Source organism: Coffea arabica, chromosome 5e (genome assembly GCF_036785885.1).
Source record: "Coffea arabica cultivar ET-39 chromosome 5e, Coffea Arabica ET-39 HiFi, whole genome shotgun sequence".
Lineage (NCBI taxonomy): Eukaryota > Viridiplantae > Streptophyta > Magnoliopsida > Gentianales > Rubiaceae > Coffea > Coffea arabica.
In genome coordinates, this window is record NC_092318.1 from 5,547,569 (window position 1) to 5,562,948 (window position 15,380).

The following is a 15,380-nucleotide window of genomic DNA, read 5'->3' on the forward strand; positions in this document are numbered from 1 at the left end:
TAAAAGCAGCCATTAGGTGGTAAAACCAACCATACAGGCAGTAAGTTAAAAGAATATAAATAAAAGTGGAGACAAGTTAGATTAGAGTTGCTTAGAGATGAGGTGAGAGGATCCTAAGAATTAGAATCCCTTGTTATGTCAAGATTAGAAATTAGTTAAGGTGATTATGCTTATGCTTCCATGATTGTTAAGGAATAACTTCCAAATTTATATTCTTGCTTTCGCCAATGGACATTCTTAAGAGAAACCGCCTTGGCTAATTCCTCTAGAAAATGCTTTCGCCAATTTCTTTAACTTCTTGAATCATCATTCACCTATGTTCATAGAGAAAAGATAAGAAACAAGTTATATATGTTCAATGAAATTATTATATGAATCCAACCAACCATTATTCACTACTTTTGTGAAAATAAAACTAATGTTTAAGAATTTAAATCTGTTATAAGATAACTTTCATTGCTCAACTTTATCAAATCATTCATAGTTGATGGCCAAACAACCATAAAGCATAAACACAAGTTCTCAAACTAACAAATCATGAAAAGGCATAATCATCCCTTAACTACTTCAAATCAAAACTATAACAAGTTTATCTTCACCCTAGGATATGAAAAATTTTAACTTGATATCATATTAAGAACATCTAAGTATGAAACAAACTCGTAACAAAGCATGGCAAATAAGAACAAGAGACAAAGTTTGGAAAGAAGAATTCTTATTCAATGTCTTGAAACTTGAATCCTTGAATTCCTTCACAAGTTGATCTCTCAAATAAACTTGATACAAAAGTATTTCTCATCTTTCTCTCAAAGATTTTAAACTAAGAAAGAAACTTTCAATATGAAAGTAGAGATAAAACTACTCCTATCCCTATTTCTACTCTACATTACTTCACACTACAAGAAACTATTTTTTGCTAACATTCTTCTCAAATGAATGAGATTCAATGGGTATTTATAGATGTTTTGGAAGAGAAGATATTCTCTTAATGTAGATATAAAGTTATTTTCTACTTCTCCAACTCAATTCTAGCTGGTTCCCGCCGTTTTTCTTGCAAAGGAATTGGTCAAAAAGGTATGTGAACAAAATGCAAGTTGCAGAGCAAGTTACAACTCTGAATCAGGGATCCATGACCCTAGCCTCGCAAATCTTCTTTGTGCTCAGTTTTGCTCTTTCAGCTTCAATGTCAACTTTGCTCTGTTTTTTGTCCAATTTCAACTGCAATTTTCATAATTATGAAGGCTGAATTAGTTGTAACTCTTTGAGATAGATTTCCAATGCATCAAGAACCATCTCATTTGATGTTCTGTAGGCTGAGAATTGACCAAAATACCCTTAACTGGTCGAAACTCTATTTCAGCTTTTGATAGAAAATTTTTCCCACTGTATTTCGACTTTTTAACTACGAAGCTCAATGAATTGGATTTCGATGTCTTCATAAGAATTGTAGAGTTATGTCTTAACTTCAAATGGTTCAAGAATCATTTCAATCAGATACTTGTAGTTCAAGATATAGTCAAAATACCAAAGTGTGTCAAGGCTGTAAAACTCCTTTTGTGTTCAATCAATTCATATGAGACCAAAACCTATAAAAACAACATAAACTTGCATATTAAACCACACTTTTGCATGTTTTGGTTAAAAAATACTACTTGTATGAAAATTAACTTATAAAGGAATTTAAATCTTTCATTTTAACTTAAAACATACCAAAAATATAATCTAAAACCTAACTAAAAATAGGTAAAATAAAGACTAATCAAATTTTCCCATTTTTGAACTACTGCTTGTCTTCAAGTAATTAAGCATTATAAACCATCACAATAGTTCAAATATATCCTTTCATGCTCATGTATCTTTCAAATTCATTTCTTAATAACAAGTAAACCACCATTATACAACCATGCATTTCGCTATAAATACTCATCATACCAAGTAAAGAAAAGATAATTATATTAAGAATTAAGACCTGTTCAACTCATTTCCTCCCTCAACTCAATTTAATTTTTAAGCCACTCATATGATCAAGTCAAGGCATACAAATTCCATGATCATCTTTATTATTCAAAAGAGGAATTTATTTAATACACAATAAATAGTTTCCTCAAGTAGTGAAGATATCTTTTGATGCGGAGATCGACATTGGTAGATGAAGACCTCCGGTTACTCAACTTTATCACTAACTAGAGTTGTTTTGCATACTCATAATTCAAGAGCTGTTTTATGGAAAAATCGACATTTGTAAATGAAAACTTCCGATTACTAAATTTCAAGAATCATTGGAATAGACGTTTATTTCTTTTTTTCTCTCACTTTTTTCTTCTCTTTTTTATTTTATTTTAGAGGTTCCCTCATATAGAATGATCATCGCAAAAGTAATGCCAATATTGACCATATTCATCATTCAAAATGTAAAATTCAATCAAGATAGAAAACTTATCAAACATGCAAAATTCAAGACATAATTATTCCACTTTAGAAGATATACTTTCTTTATAGCAAAAATTCTAGGTATATAATAACTATTTCCATGTCAAATAAAAAATGAGATTCTTAAAATACACCAATTTCTCTTCAAAGGAAGAATTTAACTACTAATGGTTATGAAACTTTTTTGAAAATTGACAAAATTTTGAAAAATTTGAACCATTTTCCACCATTAAAAAAGTAATAAACCTTCCCCCAACACTTAAAGAGCATATTGTCATCAATGTATGTAAAGAAAGAGCAAGTTTCAAATGATCTAAACATGCAATCTAACCCTTCATAACGAATCAAAAACTTCTAAAATGCAAAATGAGAGGTTGAGTTCTTTATTTTTTTTGTTCCTTGCCAGCTTTCAAAAAGCCTAAACTTTTGAAACCTACAAAAGAGACTTAACAAATACAACTTAATACTTCTAATAAACATGAAAACACACTAAAACAAAAGAAATGACTTAAAATATTGGATTGCCTCCCAATTAGCACTTATAGTCATTAGTTCGACTCAAAGTGTTTCTTCTTGAAGTTCACTTTGGAGAGGAAAAGGAACTAGTTCCTTCCCAAGGGTTAAAATTTCTCTTTCCATTCATCAAAATTTGAACTTCCCTTATCTCTAAATCATCCTCATCATCAAACAAAGAAGAATTAGCATGATCACAATATGTATGAGGACTCCTTGAGAAACATTTTAAACAATCCCAAAGACTACTTGATTTCTTGCATTTATCTATTTGAACGTTAGAATTAAGGATCTCTTTTCCTTTACTCTTCATATTAGGCATGTTATAAGCATGAAAATCAAGAGTTTCAACATGATAACCTTCTTTATACAGTACTTGTATAACATTAACCTCCTTTGGCTTAAAAGCTTTTTCATGCCATAAATCAAGATCCTTTCTTTCATTAAGATTAAATGTTAACTTTTAACCATTAATTCTAAAGGTTAATTTATCTTCTTGAATATCAATTAAAGTTTTGGCGGTAGTTAAGAAAGGTCTACCTAAAATAATAAGCAAATTTATGTCTTCTTTCATATCAAACACTATAAAGTCAACTAGTATAAAGAATGATTTCACCTTAATGATGACATTTTTAATTATACTAACCGGACGCTTTATTGATCTATCTACCAATTGAAGAGTAACATTTATATCTTTCTTCTCTCTCAAATCAAGCTTCCTTACTATGAAAAGTGGCAACAATGATACACTTGCACCTAAATCACATATAATATTAGTGAAATTCAAATGTCCAATAGTACAAGGTATAATGAAATTCGCCGAATCTTTAAGCATAGTTGGAAGCTTGTTTTGAAAACACGCTGAGCATTCCTTCGTTAATGCTATTGTCTCATGATTTTCAATTTTCCTCTTTCTTAACATAATATCCTTCAAAAATTTAGCATAAGAGGGAATTTGTAAGATAGCATCAACAAAAGGAATATTAATTCTAATTTGCTTAAACATCTGAACAAATTTCTCAAATTTCTTCTCCTTATTACTTTGCTTCAACCTAATGGGAAAAGGAACGGAATTAGTATCATTCTTATGAGAAACATGAGAAGAAGGTTTATCTAGTTCATTTAAAACATGACCTTTTTTACCTTCTTGTTCATTTTTAACCCTATTTTCATCATTTTTTCACTTATACCAAGGTGATTATCCTCTAATTGTTTACCACTCCTTAGAGTGATTGCATTCATACGTTCTCTAGAATTCACTTCGATTTTACTTGAAAATTCACTCAGTTGTCACAAATTAATGGAATTAGCTATATTGCCTAATTAATCTTGCATATCCATGATCATAGTCATCATATTATTCATGTTTGTTTTGTTTCATGAACATGATTTTCAAATTTAGCCTCTAAAGTTGAAAGCTAAATTTGAAAAACGTGACTCAAGTGGCCTTGTTTGAAAACCAGGTGGATTGATAGGTTTTGTGCATTTGAATGGTCTTTTCACCCTAAATTAGGATGATTCTTCCAACCGGGGCTGTAAGTGTTTGAAAATGATTATTTTGAGGTGGTTGATTGTAGTTGTTAACATTATGAATTTGCTCCATATGAAAACAATTAGCACTATCATGATTACCACCACATGTTGAACAATAACCAACACTTACATGAGAATTTGAACTGTTTCCCCCTTGTTTACTTAACAACCTCTCAACGTTATCCATATGAGAATTAAACGTGTTTTCTAATTTAGCACTTAAAAAGTTGTGAGACTCGATTTCATATATATCGGCTGCTCTTCTTGAGTTACCTCTTTCATTTACCCATTAATAATTGTTAGAGGTTATTTTCTATATCAAAACTTGAGTATTCTCGGTTGATTTTTTCATTAAACCTCCATCGGGGGTGGCATCTATGTTGATCTTAATTGGGTAGTTGAGACCATTATAGAGTATTTGAATAACCAACCAATCGGAAAGACCATGGTGAGGACATCTTCTTTGAAAATTCTTAAATTTCTCTCAAGTTTTATATAACGACTCGCCTTCATTTTGAGTAAATCCTGTAATATCCATGCGAAATTTAGCCCTTTTTCCGAGAGAAAAGTATTTATTTAAGAATGCTTTGCTCAACTCACTCCAAGAAATGAAAGTATTAGGTTGATAAGAGTTAAATCATACCTTTGCTTTATCACAAAGTGAAAAAGGAAACAATCTTAACTTAATTGCATCATCACTTACTCCATTTTTTTTATTGTAGCACATAAATTAATGAAATTAGTTAGATGAGTGTTAGGATCCTCCGTTGCATTTCCTCCAAATTGACTTCGTTGAACCATTTAGATGAGTAAGGGCTTAATTTCAAAGTTATTTGCATTGATTACTGGCCTTGCAATACTAGTTTGTGCTCCCAACTCATTTCGCAAGGCATAATCCTTCAAAAATCTTGGCCTTTGCTCCTCCATTTCAGCGGAAGTTTCACCAATACTTTCTATCTCAAATTGCTCTTATTGGACACGTCTTCTTTCTCTTCTGGCCGTGTTTAATTTTTGAAGGCAAATTGTGCCTTTGGTGAAGAATTTAGTACCTAGACATATTCAAAATGAAAAACTAGAGGATATATAATATAAGATTAACACTATAAAGATAAAGTCTAGACTATAAGTTTGTTTTAACTTTAGTGTTGCATCGAAATCTAAGTCTAAGTCCTTGACAATGGCGATAAAAACTTGATAAGGGTGTTTTACCACACTACAAATTTTAAAACCTTATTATTTTATTTTTGCAAGTATACGATTCGTTTGTTGAGTATAGAAATAATAGGTGTCGATCCTACAGGGATTTAGAGTTTGGAAATCACTAAAGTTTTAATTACTTACTTTATTATCCAAATAATCAAAATTTAACTAAGTAAAAGCAAAGTAAGTTAATTAGACGGTACAATCGGCCATAAAAGTTAGAAGTTAGATTAGGTGGTACAACCGACCATAAGAGTTATAGGCAAATAATGTAAAACCGGCCATTATGTAGTAAAACCAACCATACAGGCGGTACGTTACAAGAAAGTAAATAAAAATAAAGATAAGTTAGATTAGAGTTGCTTAAAGATGAGGTGAGAGGGTCCTAGGGATTAGAATCCCTTGTTATGTCAGGATAGAAGTTAGTTAAGGTGATTATGCTTATACTGCCATGATTGTTAAGAAATAACTTCCAAATTTATGTCCTTACTTTCGTCAATGGACATTCTTAAAAGAAACCGCCTTGGCTAATTCTTCTAGAAATTGCTTTCACCAATTTTTTAATTTCTTGAATTATCCTTCACCTATGTTCATAGAGAAAAGGTAAGAAACAACTTAGATATACTCAATGAAGTTATTATATGAATCCAATTAACCTTTATTCACTACTTTTGTGAGAATAAAGCTAATGTTTAAGAATTTAGATATATTAAAAGGCAACTTTCATTGCTTAACTTTATCAAATCATACATAGTTGATGGCCAAACAACCATAAAGCATAAATACAAGTTCTCCAACTAATAAATCATGAAAAAAATATAATCATCCCTTAACTATTTCAAATCAAAACTATAACAAGTTCATCTTCACCCTAGAATATGAAAAAACTTAGCTAAATATCATATTAAGAACATCTAAACATGAAACAATGCATGGCAAATAAGAACAAGAGACAAAGTTTGGGAAGAAAAATTCTTATTCAATATCTTGAAGTTTGAATTCTTGAATTTCTTCACAAGTTGATCTCTCAAATAAGTTTGATACAAGAGTGTTTCTCACCTTCCTCTCAAAACTTTTAAACTAAGAAAGAAACTTTCAATATGAAAGTAGAGTTAAAACTACTCCTATCCCTATTTCTACACTATTCTACTTTACACTACAAAAAGCTATTTCTTGCTAACATTCTCCTCAAATGAATGAGATTCAAAGGGTATTTATAGATGTTTTGGAAGAGAAGATGTTCTCATAATGTAGACATAAAGTTGTTTTCTATTTCTCCAACTCAATTCTAGCTGGTTCCAACCATTTTTCTTCCAGAGGAATTGGTCAAAAATATTGTGTGAACAAAATGCAAGTTGCAGAGCAACTTGCAGCTCTGAATCAGGGATTCGCAAGGTGGATCTGCTACCCTTGCCTCATGGATCTGCCTCGCAGATCTTTTTTGTGCTCAGTTTTGCCCTTTCAACTTCAATCTCAACTTTGATCTGTTTTTTGTCCAATTTCAACTATAATTTTCTTGATTATGGAGGCTGAATTAGCTCTTGAACAAAACATAAAAGTTGTATCTATTTGAGTTAATTTTTCAGTGCATCAAGAATCATCTCATTTGGAGCTTGTATGCTAATAAGTGACCAAAATATCCTTGACTGGTCGAAGTCCTATTTCAGCTTTTGATATAAAAAAATTTCACTGTATTTTGACTTTTTGACTAGAAGCTCAATGAACTGGATCATGATGTCTCATAAGAATTGTAGAGCTATGACTTAACTTCAAAATGATTCAAGAATCACCTTAATTGGATACTTGTAGCTCAAGATATAAACAAAATACCAAAGTGTATCAAGACTGTGAAACTCCTTTTGTCTTCAATCAATTCATATGAGACCAAAACCTACAAAAATAACATAAACTTGCATATTAACCCACACTTTTGCATGTTTTGGTTAAGAAACACTACTTGTATGAAAAATAACTTATAAAGGAATTCAAATATTTCATTTTAACTTAAAACACACCAAAAACATAACATAAAACCTAATTAAAAATAGGTAAAATAAAGACTAATCAACCATCATCTCATGTATCTAAAAGGTACATCAGCCCTTTTATGGTAATTAGAAATGCAATATCAGTCATTGAAAAGTAGAAGTACAAAAGTATCCCTCTGCCAAAAACTTAGGTGTTTATCTTCAAAATGTGTCTATGTTGTTCTAACATATTGCAAAAGCCCACTACAAAATAAATTGATAAAACAAAAGGAGGAGCAATGGTTACAAAGGGAGGAAATGATACAAAAGAAATAATAAAAAGCAAAAAGTGCAGAATGGTTTCACTATGAAGCATGACATATATCCAATAATTTGAAGGAGAGAACAATTACTTGAACATAGATTGGAAATGCTTGATTTGTGAGAAACTTAGCAAAAAAGTCTAGAATCCTGCCTTTATGATTTGTCTACAATAGTAAAACCATCAAAATTAACCAAAAAGTCAAAGCATTCAAATATATAAATAATAAGTTTTATCTTAATTCTCGAACCTATATGAATACTTTTTAGTCTAAGAATTCACTAGCTTGAGTAGTATGTTAGGTTTTTGCTATAACTCCTATCTAAGTCAATTGTCTTAACAAAATATAAAAATTCTGCACTTCTCAGTCCACGTTCATAACATGATTCATCCAAAAATTTCAATCCGTCAAAACAGGATAACTATGGACCCACTAATTCTATTCTAAATAAATGATCCTTTACGGTATCTTTAGTTTGGTCACAAAAGTTATTACACTGAGTGCACGGGCAAGGAATTTTTGTTTTTTCATCTTTTCTAGAATATGTAAATTTAATAAAATTTTTCACACCAGTTTCATACGCTTTGCACTATCTATTTGCAATGTTTATCCTACTTTTATCCATGTCCTAAAAAAAACACAAGCAATGCACTTATAGTGAATTTCAAACCTAGTAAACATGGTAAGTCAGAGCCAAAATTCAACAACAAAATCACCAAGTGGAAATAGCATTTTTTATTCAAAAAAATCTCAAAAATTGAAAATAGGTTTCTAAGTTCTAGGTTGAAAGTACCTTGAGAGCTTGATCTGTTGGTACTTTCACTATGATTTTTCCCAATTGATGATTAAGGTTAGTAGAGCTAATCATTTGTTTCAGAATGAAATGTGGAATCAATGAAGGCCACAACGAGCTTCCATGAGCTTTAAGCTGAATTTACGAACCAAGCCCCAATCTCTTCTCTTTGTATGTTGATGTTAATGGATTGATGATTAGCTTCAATAGTTATGGAAATACATGGCTGATTAAGGTGAGGAATCAATAGAGTCTAATAGCCTGTTTGGGAGGATGGATTTGGTGAGAAAAGAGAGGACTAAGAAAGTGAAATCTTTCTAGCATTTGGGAGTTTTCTTAGGAAAGAAATGGAAAGAAAAGAAGGGATCCCACAACCCTTTCAAGCTACGAAACTGTCAGCCCAAAATTGGGCGAAAAGCATGAGACAAGAAAGTGAGTTAAGTAAATATTTTAATATACCAATTTTGCCCTTAGAAATATTATAATGTAATATTTACTTATATTATGCGAATTTCAAGTTTCAAGGGCACTTATGTAAAATAGAATCTTTTCCTTTAACTTCTCTTTACTCTCAAACAAAGGAAAATTGCTTCATTATCTTTCCCTCTAAAAACTCCCAAACAATATGAAGAGATATTACAATCTCTTCTTCTCTTTTCTTTTCTTTTCTAACTTAAGCTTTCTCTTCTTTTCTTTTCCATTCCAACCTCTCAAACTAGCTATAAGAGAAGAGAATGATGGACATTGTAGATTATCAGAAGATGGTAAAGTGGCTTGTCAGACAACAAGTCTTGTCCTTTTTATCTGTCCTAGTGCTTAATGGACCAAAATGACATTACTTTGGCAAAATCAAGTAGTTTTACGCTCCCATGAAAAGAATTAAACATAGTGCATTTTTTCCTTCACTCCTACAAAGCGTCGCCATTGATTTTTTTGGTGGGCAAATTGGGATTTTCTTTTACTTGAGTACAAATTTGTGTAGTAAATTAAACTATTCAAACTTTCAATGTTTTAATCAATAAATATTAAGATGATAAAAATTATTTGTTATATCAAAAAAATTTTGTTAACAAGTTTAACTACAAAATAAACTTTGTTAAGTCCAACAATTATACTTTCTCTTTTACTATATTACACAATAATCCTTAATTTATTTAGTAACAAGTTTAATTGATTACTTACCCAAATAGCTAGCAAGTACAGGTTTATAAGTTAACTAATTGGTTGTTGTAAGGATCGAAGACAACCTAAAAGGGGGTGAATTAGGTTAATTAAAAACTAACCAAATTATGAGACCCTTTTTGGTTAAATATGAAATTTTTTCTCTTTTCTAGATGACCACACAAAGGAACAAATAATGAGAAAGCACGAATGCTCGTGAGTAGAAGAGATGAGCACTTTAAATTGCAAGATAGTAAATGAAAGAGATAGAATACAAACCAGATTTCAAACTCCTCTTGAGTTTGAATATCACTTTATAAAGCACGCTTCTTCAAGTTGATCAATTACAACCAATCGTTGTGTACAAAGGAATGATCACTTCCTCCTTATCCCAAGCCACACTTATTCAAGTTAGGATGTTTTACAATCACTCGAATAACCCTCACAGAACTACACTATTGAAGTAATTTTCTCACACAAGAAAAGCTTCTTCGAAACTTACACAACTAAGAGTACAAATTTTCTTTGAAGAGTATTTTCTTGCTACAATCACTCTTGATGTGATGTAATCTCAATATACAAAGTTGTATTGAAGTGGTTGACTTTGCTCAATTTATATGAGGTTGAAAAGTTCCTTCATTAATACTTCCAACGGATAGAAAGCAGTTGACGAGTCAACTATCCGTTGGTAGTGTCGGACGTCCGGTAGTTCTGTTTTTTACGTCTGACAGCAGGCAGTAAGCAAAAGAATTTTTCTTCAATTCTTTCGGACGTCTGGTACCAACAATGCTTTTGCATCCGAAGTGACTCATTGTTTATCGGACGTCCGGTGCTTTAATATTTTGCGTCCAATCGAGGTGGGTGAGCTAGAGAGAATGCTCTTATCCTTTCGGACGTCCGGTAGTGTAGTTCTTCATGCGTCCGAAATTGAGCAATGATTATCGGAAGTCCGATCCAAGTTTTATGAGCGTCCGACAGCTTTCAGTGCTCATTTGTCTCTATCAACATGTACTTGATGTTTGAGCCTGATTTGTAATATTGCTGAAAAGATCTTTGATGAGATATTAGTAACATCCATTTGTTTTGTAAACATCAAAAGTAAGGGACAATGATTAACAATCTCCCCTTTTTTGATGATGACAAAACAATGGATGGAAGAGAGAGAAAAAATTGAAATAAAAAGAAACTCTCCCTCACTTGATGTATCCAAACGATTTGTAAGTATTTTGCATCCCTGACCTCTTAAATCCATTCTCTCCCCCTTTTTATCATCATTAATTGATATCAGCAACCAATAGCATCAGTTCAGTTAATGTAAGCTAGTTAATCCAGAAATCATATATTGAGAATTTACCAATAATACCCAACATCATTGCAAGCAGAATAGCAGAAATACAGTTGATAGGCACAACAATGCAGCAAGCATAGATATAGCAACCATTCAGCACTCATGGATCTAGAAGCAAACAGAGTTTACCAAATACAGATTATCCGTAAAAGTAACTAGAAATGATCAAAATAGGAAAGGTTAACCAAATAACAAACCAACAAAGATAACCAAATAGCAAAATTCTGAGTACAGAGTACTTGAAATATTCAAATGCAAAAGATGCTAATGTCCACTATGAAGTGCTATCTTAAATATGAAGTGCAAATTCCTAAGGGTGCCTAAATATTGATCTTGGAAGATCCAGGCCGTCTCCTAGCTAGGCGAAACTGAGCAGGATCCACTTCCTCTTATTCAGTCTCCTCATCATCATTATTGTCTTCAGTTGCTGGAGTTTTTCCCTTATCCTTTGGCTAAGAACTGGAAGCATGAACATCTGGATTGGATTCAGTATGTGGAGTGTGTTCAGTTGGCTCATTTTCTTGAGGGATAGGGGGCACAAGCAAGTTCCTTTTGGCAGTGAAAGAGGCTTGTTGCGCATGTGACATGGTCATCATCAGACCATCCTCAAGAAGAAGAATATGCTGTCGGAGGTCCTCAAGTAGGGAGATGACCTCAGATTTAGATGAAGAGGGTCTAGTGGATGACCTCCTAGGATGATTAGTAAAGGGTGAGACAAACATGGACTAATCTCGAGGAGTTCTAGGGGTGACAGGAGTTTCGTAACGACTCTTAGTCCTATTTTTCAAAACAGTTTCCTTATAGCATCAATGACCCTAAAAAAATCTCAGATTTTTCTTTTCAAAATAAACCTTGGAGAAAACAGTTGAGACACTTTCATTTGGCAATTTGCCAGTGAAAGAAATTTTAAAATAAGCAAAGATTAGGGTCAGAAATCTTTCATAGGAAATTTTCCTACGGCTATCAGTGCTGATTTTGAATAAGAATTTGTACATAACAAAGACGAAATCAATTCGAATTTTTTCAAGAAAGCAATAAAATAGGTAAAGCTTTATTTTGTTGGCATCAGTCCTACGACTATCAGTAGGAACCAACAGATTTGATATTATAGAAAAGATGATCAAATTTTGAGAACTAAGATCCGCCAATCTTGCCTCAGTAGGAGTGTTAAAATGTGTTTGAAAATAAGTCATTAGTTTTGCAACATGAAAATGATGGTAGGCAGAAAGAAATTCCTCATATGAGAAAAAGTTTACAATTTTTTCTTTAAAACCATCTTCAATTTTAGTTTTCAGAACAGTGTTGACAATGTCAGCATTTAATTCTGTATCAACAGAATTTACTCGTGAGACTAGATCAGTGTGGGATCTACCCTTCCTAAGGTTGGCAAAGAATTGATGAAGCATGTCAGTGTAATAAGTGTTAGAAATGGCCAAAATGTGAGTCCATTTTGTAAATTCAAAGAGTTTAAGGACAGGTTCAAGGTCAAGCTTACGGAATTCATGAGGGACAATTGTCCGTTGGGTAATGAAACCCTTCTGAGAAACCATTCGAACCTATCCCGGGCATCATTATCAATGAATTTTGGTAATGGGGTAGGTTCCTCTTCAATTTGAGTCTCAGGTTGCACATTGGCAGTACGTTTCCTCTTTCCACTGTGTAGGGCAGTTTGTACATCAGTCTGTCCACCAGCCCTTGTTCTTGGTGACTTTTTGGTGGAAGGTTCAGTGGTTTGTTGTCCCTCAGATTGAGCAGTCCCCTTCCTTTTTGTAGACTGTTTTCCCTTTTACCACGAGTTTCAGTCCCCCTTTCTGGAGATTTAGTGGTGGAAGGCTCAATAGTTGACTCTTCATCATCACTTACATGAGACAATTCAGTAGGCTGTTCCTCAGTTTGTTCAGTAGAAGTCTTAGTGGATTGCCTGTTCTCAATTTGAGCAGAATGATTCTTTTGGGCAGAACCTTTCTCTTTTTCATTTCATTTTTTGTCACCCTTTTTGGAGATTTAGTGGTAGAGGGCTCAATAATTTTAGTATCTTCATCCCTCAACTTGAACCTGGTGGTGCATCTGGTACTTACAGATCCTCCTCTCGTTCTCACCATGATGAAATGCAGGATGATATTGGTGCAAAGTATGATGTGAGTGTGTATGTGATGATCTTAGAGTGCGAATGGACTACAATAAATGTTTAAATCGTCCACAGAGGGTGAATTTTGAATCACTAGGGTTTCAGATGAGAATTTGGAATTTTTGGGTTGGTTGGCAGTTATAGGATGTTATGAAAGCTAATGGCCACGCAAAAAGGATGTGATGATGTTGGGCAAATCAATTTTCTTGAAACTTGTTCTTAAGAGAGATGAATTTTGAATTTTGAATGTGAGAGAATATGAAGGGTTGTGTCCGACAAAGCAGTTAAGAGTGAAATAAATGAAGGAGAGAACTTCTTTATAATACCCTTCTTTTGAGTGTCGGACGGCAGAACGAAGAGAAACGTCTGACACAGCCGTCCGAACCGAAAATTTTCTGGAAAAATGATCAAGAACACTGTCGGATGTCTGTTCAGATGCATCGGACGTCCGATAAAGTGTGACCAGCGAATTTTTAGAGAATTTTTTCTAAAACGCCCGATTTTGTTCTCAGAAACATAAATTGATCCAGCGGTAAGACTTTTGTGAGAATATTAGCAATTGATCTTTTGAGCAGACATATTGAACATAAATTTCGCCCTTTTGGACAAAATCGCGAATGAAATGATGGTTTACAGACATATGTTTTGTCCTAGAATATTGAATGGAATTTTTTGTCAAATTTATGGCACTATTGTTATCACAATACATAGGCACACAATCATACATTAATCCAAAATCATTCAATGTATTTTTCATCCACAATAATTGAGCACAACAAGCTCCGGCGGCAACATATTTCGCTTCGATTGTAGACAAGGAAATAGCGTTTTGTTTCTTGCTAAACCAAGATACTAAGCAATTGCCAAGAAAGTGACATGTACCTGTTGTACTTTTTCTATCTATCCTACAATCGCTAAAATCAGCATCCGAGAAACTATATAATGAAAATTCATGACATTTAGAATACCATAGACCAAAACTCAAAATTCCTTTTAGGTACCTAAAAATTCTTTTTACTGCATTTAAGTGAGATTCCTTTGGAGAAGACTAAAAACGAGCACATAAGCAAACAGCAAATATAATATCAGGTCTACTTGCAGTTAGGTAAAACAAACTACCAATCATACCTCTATACTTCTTTTCATCAACTTTTATATATTCTTTATCCTTGTCAAGCTTGGTAGATGTGCACATAGGTGTTTCAACTTGTTTTGAATCTTTCATTCCAAATCTTTTGAGCAGTTCCTTGGTGTATTTAGTTTGATTAATGAACGTTCCTTCTCGGGTTTGAATCACTTGGAACCCAAGGAAGAAATTTAATTCTCCCATCATACTCATCTCAAACTCTTTTTGCATAATTATGAAAAAATTCTCGCACAAACCCTCATTAGTAGCACCAAATATAATATCATCCACATATATTTGCACAATTGAAAGATCACTTAAACTTTATTTAGTGAAAAGAGTGGTATTTATAATGTCTCTTTTAAAACCATTTTCAACCCAAAAATCACTTAAACGTTCATACCATACTCTTGGAGCTTGTTTTAATCCATACAGAGCTTTTGAGAGTTTAAACACATGATTTGGATAAATCTCATTTTCAAAATCGGGAGATTGATCAACATATATTTCTTGATCAATAAAGCCATTTAAGAAAGTACTTTTAACATCCATTTGGAATAGTTTGAAAATTTTGAAATATGCAAAGGCCAAAAACATCCTAATTGATTCTAGCCTAATTACGGGAGCAAATATTTCATCAAAGTCTATTATTTCTTCTTGAGCATATCCCTTAGCAACTAGTCTAGCCTTGTTTCTCACCATTTCACCGTTGTCATTCATTTTATTTCTAAACACCCATTTTGTGTCAATAATAGGATGATTTTGAGGTTTTTTAACTAATGTCCACACCTTGTTCCTTTCAAATTGATTTAGTTCCTCTTCCATAGCTAAAATCTAGTTTTCATCTTTCAATGCATC

At 32.7% G+C, this 15,380-nt stretch overlaps 1 non-coding gene across 1 annotated transcript; it reads left to right on the plus strand.

Annotated features, from left to right (window-relative positions):
* Nucleotides 1-4,916: 4,916 nt before the first annotated feature.
* Nucleotides 4,917-5,023, plus strand: LOC113722776 (small nucleolar RNA R71). The gene has a single exon (XR_003456825.1). It is a non-coding gene; the product is annotated as a small nucleolar RNA R71 (small nucleolar RNA).
* The last annotated feature ends 10,357 nt before the right edge of the window (nucleotides 5,024-15,380 follow it).